At 43.5% G+C, this 22353-nt stretch overlaps 2 protein-coding genes and 1 long non-coding RNA gene across 6 annotated transcripts in view; 2 read left to right on the top strand and 1 right to left on the bottom strand.

Annotated features, from left to right (window-relative positions):
• The window catches only part of ASPH (aspartate beta-hydroxylase), a 267950-nt gene extending 253134 nt beyond the window's left edge, over positions 1-14816 (top strand). Inside the window, exons 25-28 of one of the 4 annotated variants that reach the window (XR_004346438.1) lie at positions 332-453; positions 4963-5038; positions 8712-8786; positions 13860-14816. The gene's annotated coding sequence lies outside the window, so the exon portion shown is untranslated. Of the gene's footprint in view, positions 1-331; positions 454-4962; positions 5039-8682; positions 8787-13779 lie in introns of all 4 variants that reach the window. The other 3 variants (XR_004346436.1, XR_004346437.1, XR_004346435.1) reach the window with 3 other exon arrangements.
• CLVS1 (clavesin 1) overlaps positions 1-22353 on the bottom strand; it is a 226541-nt gene that overhangs the window by 40650 nt on the left and 163538 nt on the right. The gene's annotated exons all lie outside the window — the stretch shown is intronic.
• Positions 17584-22353, top strand: part of LOC116742337 — a 124020-nt gene continuing 119250 nt past the window's right edge. Inside the window, exons 1-2 of the long non-coding RNA XR_004346439.1 lie at positions 17584-17663; positions 20182-20301. This is a non-coding gene — a long non-coding RNA (uncharacterized LOC116742337). The remainder of the gene's footprint in view (positions 17664-20181; positions 20302-22353) is intronic.

Genomic DNA, 22353 nt, shown 5'->3' with positions numbered 1-22353 from the left:
AAAAAAAAAAAAAACCTAGGAGTAACCCATCTCCAAAATAAACAGCAGGGAGGATTCTATTAAGACAAAGCCATGAAATTCACTTGTGGTACTGCCCCTGGTCCTGCAATGGAGCTCACCTGTACCCTGGTCTTCTCCCCTGTCTGGGAACCTGGCTAAACTACACTTCCCAGCCCCCATGTTACAAGATGAGGCATACGACCAAGTTGTGGAGAGCGGAACGTAGGCAGAAGTAAGACTGTAGGTAGAAGTAAGATTCACCACTTCTATACTCAAACAAAATAGATGTGAATCTCCCATGCTTTTTTTTTTCTCTCTTCCACATGGCTAGAAATGAAGAACTCTGATGCCCTAGAAGATGGGGGAGCCCCAGAATGCAAGGAGCCCCAACCTATGAGCCACTTGCTGGAGGAGAGATCTGTGCTTAGTGGAGCTGCCTACCAAGGACAGCAGGTAAGAAGTAAACGTTCATTCTCTTAGTAAAACCAAACTCAGCATAGCTTATCCAGCCCTGATGAGCTCGGCCACTACCACGATGGGTCGGGACATCTGGGCTGCCGAAATGACTTGGGAGTTATCAGCCTGTAGATGATGTTCGCATCCACGTGCTTTGTGAGTGAAGCGAGAGCAGAGATGAAATCTCAGGACTGAGCCCTCCGCTTTGCCATGTTTAAAGGCACAAATATGAGAAGAATCCAGGACAGATATCTGAAGGGTGGCCAGTCAGGCAGAAAAGAGGACGGTGTCCTGGAGGCTGAGTGAAGGGAGCATTTTCAGACTATCTCAGTATTTTCACAGTTGACGGAGCATTCCATGGTGTTGAATAAAATAATGGGCTGAATAGAATGCAGGCTGAGAGCTGTCCCTTGAGTGTGGCAATAGGGTCCTGCCTTCAAGGAACTTACCCTCTATTTGGGAGGGAGGGAGAGGTAATAAACCAAAGACAGAGGGGAAAAAAAGCTAGAAGGTGCCACGTTGGAAAATAAACAGGGACGAAGGCTCGTGAATATTGAGAAAGGGACCTGAATTTTAAAAAGTTGACCAGGCAAGGCCTCACTGAGAAAATCACCCCTGAGTAAAGACTCAAGGAGATGTGGGAAGCCAGCCATGTGGCTGCCTGGGGCTAGTATTTCAGGCAAAGGAAACAGGAGCAAAAAGCCCGTGGTGGGAGCATCCTCACCGCCTCCACAGAAAGGGGTCATTCAACTAGCATTTCCCAAAGTAGGTACTGCAAAGTATTATTCTGCAGGGTCTCCTCGTACAAAAAGAGGATTCCAAGTGAAACACCGCATTCTTGGCCTTCTCTTAGGAAGTAAAAGAACATGTTGGTCTATTTAATTAAAGCCTTTGAAAAAGTCTGGTAGCAAAAGAACCAATTGAACTTTGTTTAACCTTTTGTTTCCTATGCGTTTTACAACATAAGATCCATTTGGGGGAGGTTATCTATTAACCAAAACTAATATTCTAGAAAATCCACGAGGGAAAATATTGGACTTCCTCACCTCTCTGTGTAAGTCAGAAAACAATGTACTACTTCAGGTACTTGGATCGGTCAGACTTGAGTTGGCAGTGTGACGGTTTGAATATTGTCAGATACCATTTTAAAGAAAGCTACTATGAAAGTCATATAGTTCTAGGGAGCAAACATGTGATTTCAAGATATTACTTTATCTGCTTTTAAAGTTTGAACTGTGCTTTAGTCACTTGAAAATCTGTATTAGTCATATTTCACCCAGCTTACCCGTGTTCTTGAGAAAAAGACGCCCTGCAACTTCTTGCAGGAACAAAGAACAGAACTGACTCTCCTCCTGAGACATCCGTCTATATTTCCATCCCAATCACTTGATCTCAGGTCTGGGGAAAGAACCACGCCACCCATTAGAGTTTAAATGGTACCTACGTTCGTCTGAGGTTAGGAAAGAGCAGAATCTTGCCTTTAAACAGGACCACATTAAGCACTGATTTGGTGTCACCTTGAGAGCAGGGCACCAACGGTAGCAGAGCCTGTGGAGATGGGTGACAGGTCATTATGACCTGGGATCCCAGAGAAGAGCCAGGCTGGACCTGAACAGAGCCCAAGTCTCCTTTCACACAGGCAGAGAATATACTGCTTCTTACTGCCTAGAGAGGGTTGCTGCTTTCCTGGATGAAAAAAACAAAAAACACACCATGAACGTGGAGGGCAAATAACTGATCTTGGGGAATTTTTTTCCCTTTCTTTGAAAAATTACCTCATTACTTCTTCTTTAAGCTCATCTGTCTGCCATGTGGAATGGGGCCTAGTTTGTCTTATAACCACTTACTGCACTACCCAAAGGAAATTCTCCCTAAATCCCAACACAAGTACCCAAATGGTGCCATGAAATGTAATGTTTGATTTAAGCATCTTAGAGATCTCATGCATTCACATATTTATGATTTATAAATGCATCTGCAAAAGAGTGTTGGCAGTTATGTAGACTTTACAAGAGTTTTATGCACTTATTTATATGTTGCAGTGGCCTAAGTGCTATTTTAAGGGTACAACTTAAAAATCCCAATCAGTTGGGCTTCCCTGGTGGCGCAGTGGTTGAGAGTCCGCCTGCCGACGCAGGGGACACGGGTTCGTGCCCCGGTCCGGGAAGATCCCACGTGCCGCGGAGCGGCTGGGCCCGTGAGCCATGGCCGCTGAGCCTGCGTGTCCGGAGCCTGTGCTCCGCAGCAGGAGAGGCCACAACAGTGAGAGGACTGCGTACCAAAAAAAAAAAAAAAAAATCTCAATCAGTTCTCTAATAAATATTGACCATTATAAATATTTGAGTGATTTTTATCATGGACACAGCAGCTTACAGGGACAGTTCTTTTAACAATGATAGAAATTATCCCAGAGGGAATAACAGCTCACCAACAGGACGTGTTAGATTCTAAATTCTACTGCTTGTGCTTTTAACTCAGCTATGAGAATCTTCAGGAATTTAAGGGCCAAATGAGAGAAGATTATTCCTGATAAAATTAGATATTTTCTACCTCCATCATTATAAAATACCTTGGGGAAAATGGCTTTCCAGTTTTTTATTAGTAACACAAATTCTTATAAGCACTTTATATTTTATACCAGCAAAACCACTAATTTATTGAAAATTACATCATGAAGGTATTCCATTTCAGATTAGAGCTTCCAGAATTACCTATTATCTTCAAGAAAATTCTTTTAATGCTATCATACACACACACATATCTGCAGGATAACATCTTCAGGGATTATCTGATCGTCAGGGAGTGTCTCAGTCAGCTCCGTGGGGAAGAATGTGTCTTTTTGTATCCACACAGTATTCAGATTTGCTAGCCACATCCCCTCTGTGGACTTCGACTTAAGAAATGGGAATCCTCTACTTGCGGGAAAAGATTCTAGGGATCTTACTCAGGATACTATGTTTCCTCCTTTGTACTTAATTTTAGTTAACATTTTATCCACTAACTCTAGCTCTGTAATGGACTATTAACTCAGGATAAAAATTCTTATTTTGCTCTCTCTCCCCTTACACACACACACACACACGTACACACACACCACAGACCCCAGTGCGTAATTGGTATATGTCTACCTTTCGGCTTTTCTCTTCCGTGTTTATAATTGAGGCCTCCCAAATTTAGGATTAAATGAATTCAAATTTACAACAACAGCAAAAATTTCCAACGTCAGCCTTGTCAGCAAGCTGTGACTTATGTGGGCGTTACCTCAGGGGTGAGAGCGAATCCCCACCCCCTTCTACAAGCTGCAGATCCATCATTAAAGACTCATGCCTCTGCCATAGAGCCGATCTCCTGGTAAAATAAGGACGCCACTGTCAGGGTAACACTTCAGTTATTTTTCTCCCGTTATTGCCCGGGAGCAGATCTGGAGCTGTTTCGGATGCGAGGTTTGTGTGCATCTGTGCGCTGAGGGTGCTGATGGGGGTGGAGCGGAGGATGTGAGTGTCGGTGGCAGAGGAGAACTGTAGGGCTGAGAAGGAAGCCTGCAGAGGAAGGTGGAAGAGCGCCAGCTCTCCCTGCCTCAGCACCAGCTCTGTTCCTCCAGTGGCGTCGCCGAAAGGCACGTATTCATCGACACCTTTGAGTACCCAACACTGTGTTTCAGGGGCAGCACGGTGGATGCAAACTCGCCTTCAGTGAGCTCTGATTCCAAAGCTACAGGCAGTACAACCTTGGGCAAGTTGCTTCATCTCTCTGGGCCTAGTTTGCTGCTGGTAAAACTCTGCAGGCGATTGTGAGGCTTCACTGGATCAGAGTGTGTCATCCGCCATGTCTGGCAACCGGCATAGGCCCTGCATGTCCCCTCTCGTGGCAGTAGGTGTGGGCATGCCCAGGTGACCTGGCTGCTTCTGCATGCCAAGTCTGTCTTTCCGTTGCATCCTTATTTTCCCCAGCTTTGTCAGTGATATCTCACGGGGATTGTGTGTGTCCTGGGCCTGTTTAACCCAGGGTAGGTCCGTCACTCACCCTCCCCTCCCTGAGCTAGATAGAGTGCAGGGTTTCTGCCCCTGCACCCAGGCCACCCTCCCAGGTTCCTTTTCAGCCAACGGGGAACTCAGAGGTGGGTGGGATGGGGGAGAAACCAGGGCATTTCCCCCACATGGTTCCAGCTTGGGTGGCCTCTCCTCCAGGCTCCTGTTCCCTTGGGACAGGTCTGTGTGGGTTCCGCCGCTGGGTCCCAGGAACGCTTTGTCTTTCAGCCTCAGGTAGGTCTCTGCTTCCGGTTCCTGCTAATCTCCAGTTTGCGCCATCATCCCTGTTTGTCTTCTCAGATTGGTGTACCCAATTCCCTGTGTTAAATTAAGCTACCTCTGTTTAAAATACTTATTGTTTTCCTGGCTGGACCCTGACTGACACATGGATGCTGTGTTACGACGTTACTGAATTTTTGCCTCTGGGTTGGAGACTCACACTGTGGAATTTCAGAGCAATGGACTTGAACCCTCACAGGGCCAACTTAGCTCAAGGAGCCTGGTGAATTCAGCTCTACACATCAGCACAGAAGACACGTGTGTGATCCGTCCAGGTAGGACCTCTGTTTACCCCTGGCCACAGATTGTGTTGAAACAGGGAGCTGAAACTCCTGTAGGAAGGACCGAAGAGAATTTTGAAGACCAGAGAACCCCTTCCTGAGACGAGCGATTCGTATTCTGCGTTTGGTGAGGGGGCAAGACGTCCCATCAAGTTTAGGTTAAGTGGTCGTAAACAACTTCTGGGAGCTTGCTGCTAGATCACAGCATCAAGTGACGTGTCCCCAAACGGAGAGGACAGCTCTTTACCAGCCCTGTTAGATTCTCTGCATTTCTTAATCTTATTTCACTGGTAACAGGGACAAAATTACTACTGGAGTATTCATAATCTTCACCCATCTAAACCTTCTTTACCGCTCTCCCCACCTCCACCCACTTCTAGGAAGGAAGGCTACTCTTGCTAAGTGGGTTGGTTCCAGGCTCTTTTCTGCGGTGCAGACTTAGGGTAATGAGTGAAAGAGAGGGAGTCAAGGAAGCCAGAGAGGCTGAGTCTGGCACTGAGAAAAAAGCCCAGGCTCTTTTCTGCAGTGCAGACTTAGGGTAATGAGTGAAAGAGAGGGAGTCAAGGAAGCCAGAGAGGCTGAGTCTGGCACTGAGAAAAAAGCCAAGGGGCAGATGCCTACAAAGTAGGTGCCCATCGAGTGAGGGGAGAGACTTGGGGACCGGGGTGAGAGGCTGCAGAGAAGCAAGGAGTACAAGAAGATGGGCAGACAAAGAAAGGTGATTTCGTGAAGTGTTGTTGAACGTAAGTTACATCTCCTTTAAAGCTCTTTGAAAGATGCAGATAAAAATCTGAGGTACTGTAAAATGAGTTTTAGTGGTTGGATTATACTTTTCAAACGTGTTTTACTTCTATACCAGACGATATGGGTACCTAAAGTTTATTCAGTTTACACGTTGTCGGCTGTGACAATTAACCCTTTCAGTGATACTGTCTCGTCCTCTTATTGTTTCAGATGTGTGTGTGCTGTCTTTTTGGCTAGTCAGAGAGCTGCTAACAACTGCCTTTTAATTTATTTATTCACGTGACAAAAATTAATTTGAGAGCCTGCTGTGCGCCAGGCTCTGTGTAAAACTCCACTCTGCCCATGAGGTGCTCACAGCCCAGGGAGGGAGACAGAAAACACAGCCCGTGTTGTACCATGGGGTAAATGCAATGATGGACATGAGGATACAGGGGAGCACAGAGGAGGGATGCTGCTTTCAAACACCTGGCCCAGAGCCAGGCACATAGCAGGTGCTCAGACACAAGGCACATCCAGTGAAAGAGGGTGCTGGGCTGGACACCAAATGCAGGGACATAGCCATACCAGTTGTCAGGGGCCCAACTCTCCATTTAACTATTATAAAATGGGAGTCAGTAGAAACGGTGGCTCAACCCACAGCTTTCCACCTGACAGCTAAACCAATTCCATGATTTGTCGTGTATTAACAGCATCAGGACACAGTGGTGGTGCGGAACAGGGACACACTGGTCTCTAGTCTCAAGGCAGCCTCATCCTCTTTAGGAAGATAAGACAGACACGGAACACAATTAGCAAACATACAAGGAAGCAATAAAATCATGAGCTAGAAGTGGCTAGGTATTGTGGGAATTGACTGTCAGGTAAGCCTTTCCTACATCAAGGAATTCATGCAACAGAAATTAATGCCCACAAGAACGTTTTGAGTATATTAAGGTGGCACTACGGACCCCCAGGAGGAGGGAGTGTGTGTCGGGAAGATGAGTGTAGGAAATGATGGATTGGTGTTCATGGGCCATACCCTGGTTGGTTTCCCACTGAAATAGAATAGAATCGAGGCAAAGTGTGAGATGGAAGCAAGTCAAAACTCTTCACTTATATCCTGTGGTCTCCTGTTTCGAGCCAGGTTCTAACTCTAAATAGACTTGTGAAAATGTATTCACAGCTGTATAGGGCCAGAGATACCAAATGATGGTGCTCTACCAGCTTAAAACTCTAGCTTCATGCAAAATGGAGTTGTATCAGATCTTTCATCCGTCAAGCACAGAAAAGAGAGCTAGTCTGTGTACTCTGAGTTTATCTCAGAGAAGAACCATATCTCACACTCAGAACTGTCGACTCTCTTCCCTCTTTTACACCCCAGACAGTATTCAATAAATATGTATAGAACAAATGAATAAGAGAAACCACCACACCAAAAAAGTCCACTGTCTATTCTAATCACAAAAACATTCAACTCAGCCTTTAAGGTGACTTTTCCAATTGAAATGAAGCCACATGGGGTTTGGGGGCAGGGGTACCGAGTAGTGAGTGCCATTAAGTACAGAGTTTCTATGTAGGGTGATGAAAATGTTCTGAAATTAAACAGTGGTGATGGTTGGACAGCTCTGTGAATAAACTACAACTCACTGAATTGGGCACTTAGAAGGGGTTAATTTTGTGGTACGTGAATTATATTTCAATACAGCTGGTTTTTTTAATCATAGTTGAGATTCAGTCTTGATGAAACACATTATAACTGGAGAATCCAAATACAGCTCATTGAGCATAGTGTAATCAATTAGTTTTATTCTTGAACATAAGGAGACTTATAATCCAATGAAAATTATGACCTTATGAGAGAGAAAAATTATTCTGATGAAATATGAAAGCACTTTAAACTGAAGACCAGCATGTAAATGAGGAGGAACTTATTAGCTGAGAGCTGCAAATACTGTGTATCAGAGAATGGGTAGTTGGGTTATTGGTTCATTTGGTCTCTCATCCAATGAACATTTTTAAAGAAATCTGAGTAGCAGTATTCCTCTAGGATCCTGAAGAGCTGTCTCATCACTGGCTGAATCAGTGAGCAACAGAAAGGTTTGAACTTCTCTAATACCTTGTGTATATACTACATCCCAGGTTGTATAGATCTGTTTCCTCTACAGCAAGACCTGGGGCTCTCTCAGACGAAAATTGGAAGAGAGTTACACAGCTGTAACAGAATTGTGTTCATCTTGACCACAAATCCTGATGCAAACAGAAAAATGGACGTTCTTTCCTAGACAGAGTGACTTTCCTCTAACATTTACGGCCCAGAACTACCATCAGCTCTCTATCTACCCGGCATCCAGTGTAAGCTTCAACGAACTATAGCTGATGGGCAGTCCAGTGCCTCTAGACACACGTGGTTATTGAACAATTGAAATGTGTCTTATCCAAGTTGGGATGTGGTGTCAGTACAAAATACCCACCAAATTTTGAAGACTTAGTACTAAAAATCTAAACCATCTCTTTAATAGATTAAAATTTGTATTTTATGTTGAAATCACACTCTTTTGGATATATTGGGTGAAATAAAAATATATCACCCCCTCCCAATGTAGCTTTTTCTTCCCTGAGGATGAACAGCAAAGAACTCAGTTAAAGAAAGGTCAGCCTTGTGAAGGCAACAAAGAATATAATGAAAAGGGGTGAAGAGAGAGGCATGGCAAGTCTCTGCTCACTAACTTGTTATAACTGCTGTCGTAACTGGGGGGAAATTATAAGAATGAGGTTTGAGGTGTTCATCTAAACCCTTCAGTCCTTCTGAAATGTTAACACCATTTTATAACCAAGACTTCTTTCTGGAAGGGGAATCCCAGCTGACCACAGGCAGACTGTGTAGCTGGGCATTAAGAGCTAGATCTCACACATAGGTTAATGTAACCGCTGCTGCTACGTACAGGCTCAACTGGACATTTGAGGCGTTGAACCAGCTGCACAAGGATGATCAAAAACTACCGGAGCCCCTTGCCAAGATGTAAGTAGTCATTTTTAAACTATATTCTTCATATACACGTGGATAAGGAGCTCATAGCATAAAATGTAGGGATTTAATCTTCAGGATACATTCCCTGTGCATTTCCTTTATGTGAACGGTTCCAATTGAAAAAGAAAACACACGAATCTTCCAGAGTAACTCATATGTGCTTCCAGCTCTTTGCCATCAATAATCTAACGAGACTCACCGTGTCTGGGTGGAGGTATTAGAGACACAGCGATAAAGTGACTGGGTAGCCTCCCTTGAGAGAGACACAGTTTGATAGGGGAAGGATCCAAGAAAACGGATAACTGCAGCAATTTTACACATATTGTCTAATACTTGTGATATTTGACTATTCGTGGATGCAGGAGAACATGTGCCTTTTTGTAAGTAATTAAAGGCAAATCTATGTAACCTACTGCCTGATTAACAAAGCTTCTACTGCTGCGGGAGAACAAACGAATTATCTGCTAATTATCTTGCTTTAGAGGTTAGTCCAAGCCACTTTGGTGTCTATATATTTGTGTCTATGGTTATTTGCTGCTGGTGATACAGAACAAACAAATGAGGAGTGAGTCTTTTGTGAGGTACTCTATGCCCAACGCAGCCATTGGTCAGGGGAATCTCTGTGCTTTGCCCACAACCCTTGGTGCCCTGGAGTCCTGCAGAGAGTAAAACCTTTGTGAAGTCCCCGTGTTCACTGAGAGGCACTCATGTAGATAATAATGGCAGACAGTTTAGGAAAACAGATTAATTATTACGTCTGACAACTTTGGGGAAAAAAACAGGAGCTCATTTACAAATTTGCTAATTAGCCCTCTCCATTGTGATACAGAATTCAACAGGTATATCTGTGTATAATGCAGGATGGCTTTATGTGGTGTGTGTCTGTGTGTCTATGTGTCTGAGTATAGACAGAGATGGTTTGTGTTCTGGAGTCTCGCGTAATAATCTTATAAATCATTGCTGAATGTTCCCAAGTCTCTGCAGATTACTCCTGATTTGTAAATGAGACGCCTTTGCTACATACAGAAAATCAATGTTGTCATATTTGCAAATTAACCATTCTAATCCTTTGGTATTGCTCAAATTACACTTCCGTCTTAGTTCGGTCCACTCTCCTGAGAGACACTTTGGTCAAACATGGTTTCCTCTTAGGTAGTGGAAAGGGAACATTCCTGGTAATATTTGAAAAACGTAGTTGTTTAGTCAGCACATGTATTCGGATGCCCCTACTACCTGTTAGGTAATAATTCTACAAAGAGGCAAGAGGACAAGGGGGCACAGATGAAATCTCCCTGAATAGTGTTTTCAGAGAACTTATATAAGAAAATCATTCTTTAAAAAAAAGAAAAAATCTTCCATTAATCTGAATCAGGCTAAGAAAATGGCTGTTACTCGTTGTATCATTAAATATTAGGTTCTGCTTGTGTGTATGTGTTTGGTGGCCAATAAACAGACTTCACAGTATACTTAGAATCTTTATAAAATCCATGTGGGCAGTACACATGTGCCCATCTTGTAGAACGTGGAGCACAGTCAATTTTCCCCAGTTTTATAATTGAACATTTATATTTTGATATATATTTGGTTAGATTTAGGACACATTCCCCTTACTGAAAAACGTTTTTAAGCACAATTATGTAACACCACACAGATTGCATTTTGGAAGATACTTATAATTAGGTGAGAAAGGATAGCCTGTGTCCCTTGCAGGGAGAAATCCCTATAGAATATTATCTATGCTGGTCCTGCCCTAGAAAAGATGTAAAAGTCATGATGAGATTGTTTTGAGTAAGCTAATTAGCATCATTAGTTTAACGTGTTCTGCGAATTAGAAAAATTTCTAAATGGCCTGACTTGAAGAATCTTTTAATTTTTAGTACTACTACGTAATAAGGAGCTGTAACTCGGCACAAGTTACAGCAGTTTGACGCTTACTCATATGAGTTTTGGGGTGACACTAGTTAATAGAGAAATAAGCGCCTGGCCCTGATGCCACAGCCTAGGAGAGGAGGTAGCAGGGAGGGGACCCGTGGGAGGTGGTCTCATCTGCAGGGCGGGGCCGGTGGAGGAGGGACCACACAATGCAGGGCACATTTTGATCATTCTGGTAATGCTTTGAGATGCACTTTTTTTTTTTAACATCGTTATTGGAGTATAATTGCTTTACAATGGTGTGTTAGTTTCTGCTTTATAACAAAGTGAATCAGCTATACATATACATACATCCCCATATCTCCTCCCTCTTGTGTCTCCCTCCCACCCTCCCTATCCCACCCCTCTAGGTGGTCACAAAGCACCGAGCTGATCTCCCTGTGCTATGCGGCTGCTTCCCACTAGCTATCTATTTTACATTTGGTAGTGTATATATGTCCATGCCACTCTCACTTCGTCCCAGCTTACCCTTCCCCTTCCCTGTGTCCTCAAGTCCATTCTCTAGTAGGTCTGTGTCTTTATTCCTGTCTTACCCCTAGGTTCTTCATGACATTTTTTTCCTTAAATTCCATATATATGTGTCAGCATACGGTATTTGTCTTTCTCTTTCTGACTTACTTCACTCTGTGTGACAGACTCTAGGTCTATCCACCTCATTACAAATAGCTCAATTTCGTTTCTTTTTATGGCTGAGTAATATTCCACTGTATATATGTGCCACATCTTCTTTATCCATTCATCCGAAGATGGGCACTTACGTTGTTTCCATCTCCAGGCTATTGTAAATAGAGCTGCAATGAACATTTTGGTACATGACTCTTTTTGAATTATGGTTTTCTCAGGGTGTATGCCTAGTGGGATTGCTGGGTCGTATGGTAGTTCTATTTGTAGTTTTTTAAGGTACCTCCATACTGCTCTCCATAGTGGCTGTACCAATTCACATTCCCACCAGCAGTGCAAGAGTGTTCACTTTTCTCCACACCCTCTCCAGCATTTACTGTTTCTAGATTAACGTAAGAAGGTAAAAGAGAAACCTGATTTCCAACTCAGCTTTGGAGTTCCCTTGGCTGGTGAAACAATTACAGGTCCCCAGAGGCCACCAGCCTTCAATGAGTCAGCCAGTTTTTTTCCATTGCTTATTCAGAGGCATCCTCAGATCTCTTAGAGAAAATTCCCTATTTTCCCTCATTATTTCCTTCCATATTTTCACGAAAACACTTCTTAAAGAAATGGTCCCATTTGGAGTCTTGTTTGTACCTTCATTTGTTCCTTTTAAAATTCATTAATCTATTCATCAATTCTTCCTACATTGTCATCCCACTCTTATTGGTCAGTCACCCGCAGTGTGCCTGGTGCTGGGGGCAGCCATGGATCAGGTAGCCCTGGGGCCCCTCTTCCCCAGCCTTGGGCCCTCATACTGCTTCCACTGAGGCACTCTCCACCGATGCTGGACAGATGGGACAACTCTGGATTCTATGCAACAAAATTACTGACTGCATTTGTGTTTAGTAAACTCACCTATTCTTTCACTCAGTTTACCTCTCATTGGTGTTAGAAAGAGGAAGCTGAGTGGCGACTACAGTTTACCAAGCTCTTTTAGGAATCTGATTTCATTTGCTTCTGAAAACAATGTATAGAGTAGGAAAAAGGCTTGTTGCAGAATAATGTATATATCATAAATTTTAATACAAAAAAATTCCTCTTATTTATGTTCGTATGAGCAAGGAGAAAGAGGTGGAAGGGTGTACATTGGGGCTGCGTGTTTTGCCTGTATCAGGAGGGAGGGCATGAGGGGGAAAGGGAGAAAATCAGCTTTGCCTTCATGCCGTTTTGTTAGCACTTGTTTCGTTATATAAACTAAGCATGCAGTACTTCTGTAGTTTGAGAGTTATCAGGTAAAAATTTTACACTTAAAAAAACACAGAAATAATCCTATGAAGTTGAGATTAGCAATACCTCATTTTTATGGGAGAAGAAATTGAATGTGGGGAAAGCAAGGGTTTTCCTCAAGTGATAAGGCCAAAAACAGAGCCAGGCTCCATTCCAAACCTTCTGGTTGAGGGGACAGTGAGATTTCTGTTCCAAGCAGCTGTTTCCTTTCCATAGAACAAACACATCACAACTTGTTAGGATTGCAGGCAGTGTACCGAAGCAAAGTAAAACTCTCTGTACTGAGGGATAAGATGTTTTGACTGAAGGGATAAACAGAAGGCCAGTTGGCTCTGGATGTGATGTCGGACTCCACGTCGAATATGCCAGGCTCTTCATAACTTCTTTTACTTTTCTTCTACCAAGTCCAGAGACCCTCTAAGAGCTCCCAGCTGCCATCAAGTGTCTCTTAGGGCAGAGTAGCCAGTCTCTGGCACAAGGAAGTAGGTTAAGGGATTGACCAGGCTTTTTTGTACTCGTCGGGGTCTAGCTCAGGGGTCTCCAAACTTTTTGATAATGTATACTTATGTATAAATTGAATGCGTGGATAAAATCTACGAAGTTAGAAAATAGAAATTTTTCTTCCTATACATCAGTGGATTATCTTTTTTTTTTTTTTAACATCTTTATTGGAGTATAATTGCTTTACAATTTTGTGTTAGTTTCTGCTTTATAACAAAGCGAATCAGCTATACATATACATATATCCCCATATCTCCTCCCTCTTGCGTCTCCCTCCCTCCCACCCTCCCTATCCCACCCCTCTAGGTGGTCACAAAGCACTGAACTGATCTCCCTGTGCTATGCAGCTGCTTCCCAGTAGCTATCTATTTTACGTTTGGCAGTGTATATATGTCCATGCCACTCTCTCACTTCGTCCCAGCTTATCCTTCCCCCTCCCCGTGTCCTCAAGTCCATTCTCTATGTCTGCGTCTTTATTCTTGTCCTGCCCCAAGGTTCTTCAGAACGCTTTTTTTTTTTTTTTTTTTACATTCCGTATATATGTGTTAGCGTATGGTATTTGTTTTTCTCTTTCTGACTGACTTCACTCCGTATGACAGACTCTAGGTCCATCCACCTCACTACAAATAACTCAATTTCGTTTCTTTTTATGGCTGAGCAGGTGGATCATCTTGTGCACCATCTTGGGGCTGCTAGTCTGTCCCCTTCTTAATGACAATTCGTGTGCTTCATCACTTTGAGGATGAAGATTGGTGGCCACTTGTTGGAAACGCTTTGCATATCTGGAGAGCAAACAGCATGGACCGTGTACTGGCAGCCATGGACGGCTCTGTGAGAGCTGAGTCCTCCAGTTCCTGGAATTCTGTAGCTCTGCTGGCGTTCCAGCAGCTCTGCCTTCCTGTGCACAGGGGTCCAGACATTCCTGATGAGCAGCTGATCATTCTGATGACTTTGAATAGAGGTCTACACCGTGGAATGACTTAGCCATCACCATTTGAAAGACAATTAAGAATCTCCTAGGAGGGACTTCCCTGGTGGCGCAGGGGTTAGGAATCTGCCTGCCAATGCAGGGAACACGGTTTGATCCCTGGTCCGGGAAGCTCCCACATGCCGCGGAGCAAATAAGCCCGTGGGGTATAAAAAATAAGTTAAACCCCATGCCTGGTAAGCAGGCCAATTGTCCCTGGCTGGGAGAACTAAAGCAGAGGCAGGTGCTGTGAGGGGGAGCTGTGTTTGACCCTCGTCCGACTGGCATGCAGGAAGCTGCCTGTTTTCCTGCACAGACAGGCTCAGTTTAATCAGATCAACTCTCAGCACCTTAATGATGGTGTTGCTTCCTTTTCCTCTGTAGCTTCTTTCTCCCACAGCTTTCCTCAGTTGACTGTGGGCTGGTGACAGCGATGGTAAAGGTAGGAGCTGGTTCCATACATCAGTCTTGAAACCCCAGACCCCATCCACCACCCCAGCCAAGGAGGAGGCCATTGCTCCATCTCTCGAAAAACAATTTGAGACCTGGAAGTTCACAATAACATCTTTGTTAAAGATGTCTCATTCTTGAAACTAACAGTAAATCAACTACAATTAAAAAAAGTCTCAATTCTGTTCTCCATTTCATGTCATAAAAATATCCCAGGAGAAAAGAAAAAGAGTGGAAAATATGAAAAATAAGTTTTCTGATAAATTCCAGATGAAGCTTGAGTACCCTGTTTTTCTTCATTGCCTTTGTGTGTGTGTGTGTGTGTGTGTGTGTGTGTGTGTGTGGTACGCAGGCCTCTCACTGTTGTGGCCTCTCCTGTTGCGGAGCACAGGCTCCAGACGCGCAGGCTCAGCGGCCACGGCTCATGGGCCCAGCCGCTCCGTGGCATGTGCGATCTTCCCAGACCGGGGCACGAACCCGTGTCCCCTGCATCAGCAGGCGGACTCTCAACCACTGCGCCACCAAGGAAGCCCCTTCATTGCCTTTTATAACCTATTTATTGTGTAAAGTCCCCTGCAGATCCCATTTCAGTCACGGGGCCTTTTTTGCCTAATTGCATGAACTCCCAGGTTAGGCATTTCTTTCTCAGAACTCCATAGCATCTTGGGCACACCCTTATTTTCATACTTCTCACTCTTCTTTGTATCAGTTTATATATCTATCATTCCTACAAAACTGTGAGCCACTTTGGGGCAGAAACGCAGATTTATTTCTTTTTCTTCCCTGCACTCTCTCATTTTACATTATGTTATATTATTATTATTTTCTGGTGGCCTAGCACAGAATGCTCAGTGTTTGCTGATTGACTAGGTCCCCCCAGGGTTAAGTTACTAATCAGTTATTCAAAATTAGAAATTAAGTTTCCAGTAAGTTCCACGTTCAGAATGGCAATTACATTACGGGCATCATTAATCACTCCCTCCAAGTATGTATTTGTGATCAAGGAGACATATTAGCTATGAGTAGCCGAAAGCAATTCTATTGCAATATTAATGGAGTATAGTTGACCCTTGAACAATGCGAAGGTTAGGGGCGTCAACCTTCCACGCAGTAGAAAATCTGGTATAATTTGTAGTTCGCCCTCCATATGCGAGGTTCCTCCAGATGGGCAGTTCTGAATTTGGGGGTTCAACCAACTCCAGTCCTGTAGCAGTTTAGTATTTACTATTGAAAAAAAGCCGAGAATAAGTGGTCCCTTGTAATTCAAACCTGTGCTGTTCAAGGGTTAACTGTATATCCTTTGCATTCTGTGAATGTTGCTGTAGCATGTAATTTGCCCCATAAAATAAATCTTTGACCAGGAGTTTCAAACAGAACTCAGAGGGGTTGAGAAGTTGATCCTGGGCTGAGCCAGCCTGCTCATGGTTAAGTGACACGCCACACTGCCAGACTTGCAGTACCCCGAATTCAAGGGCCACAGCAAAATGACAAATTGTCATAGCCTTGAAGCATCAAGGCCTTATTTACACACAAACTAAATCAAAATATTAATTCCAAAAATACACAAAAACTTCTGAATGTAAACCAGAAGGGCAAAAACCAAAGAGGAAGTAATAGGTATCTGTTATAAGTGGGGAATAAAAAAAGGTACAATTAAAGGAGAATAAAGAGTTGCAATTTAGAGACTATATATAATTCTGACAGAAAGGTCTAGAAAAGCCTAGGGAAATTTCAAACTTCCTAAACTAGGTCTTAACTCCTTCAGTGACATTCAAGGCCCTCTGAACAATAACTCAAACCCAGGTCTGAGCCTTAGTTCTGCACCCCCTTTTGTGTGGCCCAGTCTTGGCCACTCTGGCCCCAGGGTTCCTCGCACAGAGGGTTCGGCTGGCCCCGGAGCCACGCAGCCTGGCGGTGCTGGAGGAATTGGGACACCACTATCCCTGAGGACACTTGGGCTTTGCACAAGTAAGTTCCACTCATCACGATACCACGATCGCCTCTCAGCACCATCCCCACCAGTAATTGATTCTTACAACCCCGGGCAGATGCCAGCTCAGGGCTTCCGTGAAAATTCCTCCTGATTCACCAAGTCCCCGTCAGTCCTCCTTATCACAAAACCTCCACTGAGACCCCCAGCACGTGTGGTCGTTTGCTTTTCTAAATCTTCACAGTATTTCCACAGCTTTCATGGCACGTCTCATAGTATGTGTGTGCTTTTTAAATACGATTTTAAAATTAGAAATAATTTGAAACATGTGTTTTGTCTCAATTACTGGTTTACCTATTCCCATCCCCACCAAACCATCACTTTCTCTGAGGGTAGCACTTTGTCATTCCCTGCTTGTACCCCCAGGACCCAGTGTGGTATGAACCACAGAGAACGCCGTGTCCCCTTTGCTAACAAGGGCGGGAGCGGGTGATGCACAGTGAGGGCCCTTCGGGGGCTGAGCCTTCCTGGACGCACAGCTGCTTCTTTCGGGGCCCACAATGTTGGCTGAGGTGCAGGGAACACGTGGCTCTGTTTTTCTTGGATACGGACAGAGCCCGGACAGAGCTGCGCTCAGCCCTGGGGTCAGGCAGCCTTCTTCTCATTCCTCCCCGCAAAGGGCTATCATTCTGAGCAAAGTGGGGAAGACTTGGAAGAGAAAGGGAGAGTGGATGAGAGCGAGTGAGAACGAGGACACTGAAGGAGTGATGAGTGAGAGTGAGTGCGCGAGGGGGCGAGTCTGTGAAGGGGTGAGTGAGTGCGTGTGTGTGAAGGCGGTGCTAGTGTGTGAGGGGCAGCGTGTGAGTGTATGACGGGGTGTCTGTGCGAGAGGGAGAACGAGTGTGCGAGGGAGTGTGAGGGTGTGAGAGGGGTGTGAAGTGTGTGAGGGTGTGAAGGGGTGAGAGAAGTGTGTGCGTGTGTGTGTGTGCGCGCGCGCGCGCGAGGGGCGTCCCTGGGCGGCAGAGCGGCGGAAGGGCGTGGGGGGTGGGACCCGGGGGCACCGCCTTCCCACCCGGACCGTGCCTGCGCCCCGCCCTCCTCGGCCCCGCCCCCTGCCCGCGCGGGACGTGGGCGCTGCTTCCCTCCGTGGCTTCCGGCGAAACGCGGCCCCCGAGGCCCTGGAGCTGCCCCCGGACCGGTGAGAACTGTTAAGTGTGCTTCTTTCAGGCCTCTCTGTCTCCGTCTGTGTCTCTGTCTCTGACTCCCCGGCTCCGGAAGGGCGGAGAGGCGGCCCGTTCCCTCCTGTCTCTGCACGTGTCAGGTCGGGACACGGCGGTCACTGGGTGGCGCTGCTCTGGGATTCCAAGTCCAGCAAGCTCTGGAGCCTGAAAAGCACTTTTTTTTTCCAGTTCATTTTCTTTTCTCTAATTCCGACCCGACCCCGTTTTCCTTTCTGCCTGACCCGCTTGATGTATGTCTCTATCTCCAAAATATATTCTTGGAAGCCTACATTTCTCTAATCCATCTATAAAAAGTTAATGATTATCTGCTCCCCAGAACAACTTTTAGGATCTAGATCCAACAGCCTGGAGGGCAGGTGTAAGTCCTCAAACATCTGAAAGCTTTCAAAAGCACTGCATTTACCATCTTACAAATAAAAGCACAGAGAACGGAGGAGAAAACAGTTCTTTGTGCCCACAAACAGCAGCTTTAAGGGTAAATCTGATGGGGAGAGGTGGGGCAGGTGTGCAGAGAGTAGAAGCAGAGTGAAGGAGGCTGCTCTCAGGGAGGCCACGTGGCTTCTGAACCAAGAAATCATACAGTCAGCTTCGGAGAATCAGCTCTATTTCTTTTCATAGCCCATACATTTATATCGAGTAGAATTTCTCAAAGGAGCTAAATCTACTGGATATTAAAACATTTTTAAGCCTCAGTAGTTAAAACGGTGTGGTATTTATGCATGAAGAGACCCAAGTATATATGGTGTATGATGAAGTGGCAAGTATAATCAGAAGGGTGGAAATTAATGTGTCCATAAGTTGTGTTGGAACCAGACAGCCTTCTAGGAAAACAACAGCAGAAACCCACACTGTGCAGTAGGATAAGCTGCAAAAATGTAAATGCAAAATAAGCCATGAAATTTTAGGAGAAAATCCAGAAACCACACAAAATTGATAAATACTATAATTTTAAAAATGCTCTTATCTAGCAAAACCAAAACAAAGCAAAAAATCCTGCAAGTAAAATCAAAAGATAACTGAAAGAAAACTATGGGAAATATTTGCAATTCATATGACAGAGCTAATCCCCCTAATGTAAATTGATAAAACCAACAACGTAATAGAGGAAATGGGAAAAGGCTATGAACAGAAAATTAACAGGAAAGGAAAGACAAATTCCACTTAAACATATGAAAAGATGCTCCACCTCAGTCATAGAGAAAGCAAATTAATATTTCACTGAGACAACATTTTTCATTCTGTCAGTCTGTCAAAAATCCAAAAGGTTGAAAATACATTCTGGCCTTGGCAAGGCCTTGGATAATAGGTGTTCTCATAATCACTGATGATAGTGGATATTGTAGTACATCCCCCATGGAGGGATATTTCTGAATATTTACCCAAATTACAAGTGGATAATTTTTAATTTATACAAAAATCCAACTTCTGGGAATTTATCTTGCAGATATAATTGTACATGTGCAGAATACTGTATGTACAAACTTGTTCCTTGCTGCATTGGTTGTAATAGCAAGAGATTGGAATTAAACCAAATATCCACTAATAAAGAACTGTGTTTAGCAAACTGTGGTACATCCGTATAATAGAATACTCTGAACATGTAAAAAGCAAATAAAAAGAAAGTTTTCTATGTGCTGATATGGAAAGATGTCCTTTCTATGAAATGATATGTTGAAATCCTCAAGACATATTGTTTAAATAATAAGGCAGGATGGGTAATACTGTATAGAGTATGGAATATTTGAATAAAAAGGGGAAAATAAGAACATATACTTCTATTTCTGTTACACAAAAAACAAAGACACAAGAAACTAAGAAAAGAAGTTACCCTTGTGGAAATGAAGGATAGGAATGAAGTAGAAACATTTGATGAATACCCCTTTATATTGTTTGATTTATATGCAATGTGAATGGATTGCCTATTCAAAACATATATATTATGTGTCAGTCATACTGAAATACGTCTGATTTTGATAGTATCACTGAAACAGTCCTCTTAATGAAAACCAAAGCAAAACTCAAAACTGCTTCTTGGGGCTTCCCTGGTGGCACAGTGGTTGAGAGTCCGCCTGCTAATGCAGGGGATACGGGTTCGTGCCCCAGTCCAGGAAGATCCCACATGCCGTGGAGCGGCTGGGCCCATGAGCCATGGCCACTGAGCCTGCACGTCTGGAGCCTGTGCTCCGCAGCGGGAGAGGCCACAACAGTGAGAGGCCCGCGTACAAAAACAAACAAACAAACAAAAAAATCTTACAAATTACTCTGTCTCCTCTTTTGTTTTCTGTTCCCGTTAGGGCTTTTAAGCCTGACATGTTTCTTCCTTTGACTTGGAGAAGAAGATAAATAACTGCGCTGATGAGTGGCCTGAGAATTTGAGGTGTTCTGTCAACAATATGGAGACCACCATTTCCCATTAACTCTGGATATCTGTCTCTGAGGCGTCAGCTTTTCTTAATGCACTGTTTTCCTCTATAGGCCACGGCTCTCAACCTGCTAACGACACCCAAGTAGATCTACAGCAGTCATGTTTCAGCCCAAGAGTGACTGAAGTAAAGGCGGTGTCTCTCATTGAGATGAATAGCACCAGGATCCCAGGTATTTGCACTTACATGCCTGAGCTTCTTCTCCTCAGTTATAAACAGCGGTTTATATATAGTTGGATTTTATAATGCTTCCGTGCAAACTATAACAATTCCTCAATGCATCTGTGTAGATAAAATAAAGTCTGTGACTTGCTGTAGGTGTACGAAACCCTGACAGTGTCCTGGTCTGGTGGGTCGATTTCTAGGTCTAGAGAGGAGAGTCAGGTTCTGACATGGCGTGGGGCGCACCTGGAGGAGGTCAGGTGCAGAGTTGCAGGAAGGAGAAGCTTCCACTTGCCTGTCTTCCCAATCCGATTTTTAAAAAACTCTCCTGAAGGCCTTTGCACGTGCTGTGTCCTCTGCCTAGAAATTGCTGTCCCAGATCTTTGAATGACTTTCTTCTCTGTGTCATTTAGGTGTAAGCTCCTCAGCCCTCCCGCACCAACCATTATTCTATCACGTCCTCTGGTTTTACCTTCTTGATAGCACTAATCACTGTCTGAAATGGTCTTTTTTACTCACTTGTTTACTTTTTTATCATTTATTAACCCTCTTCTCCCCACCACCCAGTAGACTGCAGATTCCAGAAGAGGAGGGGCCTGATCTGTCTTGCCCTCCCACGTATTCTTGTGCTTAGAACGGGGTCTGACACATAATAAGACCTCCGTAAATGTTTGGTGAACGAATAAACGAAGGATTAGAGTCCACGTCTAACTGGCTTTTGTACATAAAACCTAGCAAATGAAATTAGCAAATTCTTATTCAGTGAATGAGTAAATTCAAGTAAACTCTTCTTAGACATGGGCGTGACCTTTCAAAACACTCAATGGGGCAAAGAAAATACTCTAGGCTGACCGTTACTTGTTCAGCCATCACTGTTTCTTATCACACTTAGGACAGTTACTGATATCTCAGAAATTCTGATTTAAAAAACCAGCTTTCTTCTATAATTTTAGTATTGGTTGAGAAGGCCCAAAGTGCACTAAAAAGCTTAGTTAACTTACAAGGCTTATTTGACTCTCAGAAGAGTTATTTGTTATACACATAATTTTTCTTGAGAATCAATGGAACTTGTGCTGAACTGAATTTCGTTTTCCTCCAATAACTGATTTAAAAATCAGTTGCACAGAATTCCTTGTCATCGACAATACAATATTTCTTTAGGTGCTTTATTCCAATTTCAAATGCCATTTTTATCAGTGTGAAGATAGATTTTTAAATTGTATAAACAACTAGAGTTAATTGATGTGTTGGTTTAGTAAATCCTAACCACAAGGCTACATTTATAATACTAATAGTCCTGGAGACATACCTAGTTACATTTAAAAATACAAATAATATCTGTGCTTTTCAATGAGGTTTAAATCCTTTTTTTGCAAAAGTATTTTCCTTCTGCAACATATGTCCTTTTCTAATGAGCTAGAATTACAGATAGTGAGCCAGGTTTTGGAAAGGAACACGAACATGTATTGGGTGTCTAGACATAGTTCTGGGTATTCTTCATATGTTGGGGACCAATGAAATGTTCTCTGGAGTTTTCTGCCAACCACTGAGCCTTTGAGGCACAACTCTTGTGGGCTGTTTTGTGTGATGCAGTGTACATTGTGACGCGGAACCTTGGGAAACCAAACCCTTTTGATCTGGGTCCAGGATAAATCTTATTTTATTAAATTTATCACAAGTAATAATGATGTTCAATATACTGTAAAATCCTTGAAACTACAGAATCTTGTCTTTTGGAGAATTTTTGATTAAGATGATCTTATCTGGAGGGAATTATATGTCAAACTGCATGTTATCAGTCAGTTAATTAGGAGCTATCTTAGGTTCTCTTCCATTCTGAGGATTATATGTTAACTCTTTTAGCCTTCAATTTTATTTTAATGAACACATGCCTAAAAATCACATTTCAGATCAAAGGAGCTGAAACACAACTGATGACTAGTCTCTGTGTAGTGAATTACTGAAAAAAAGCGTTTTCTTGGAGCACAGAGAAGGGAAAGTAATGGGCCATGCACTTATTTTTTTATCATTATTTTCTTCTCTAAACTCATGGATCTGTTGT

The sequence above is a fragment of the Phocoena sinus genome, chromosome 17, assembly GCF_008692025.1.
Source record: "Phocoena sinus isolate mPhoSin1 chromosome 17, mPhoSin1.pri, whole genome shotgun sequence".
Taxonomy (NCBI): domain Eukaryota; kingdom Metazoa; phylum Chordata; class Mammalia; order Artiodactyla; family Phocoenidae; genus Phocoena; species Phocoena sinus.
The sequence above is the reverse complement of the archived record's forward strand: the minus strand, read 5'-3'. Positions and strand labels throughout refer to the sequence as shown.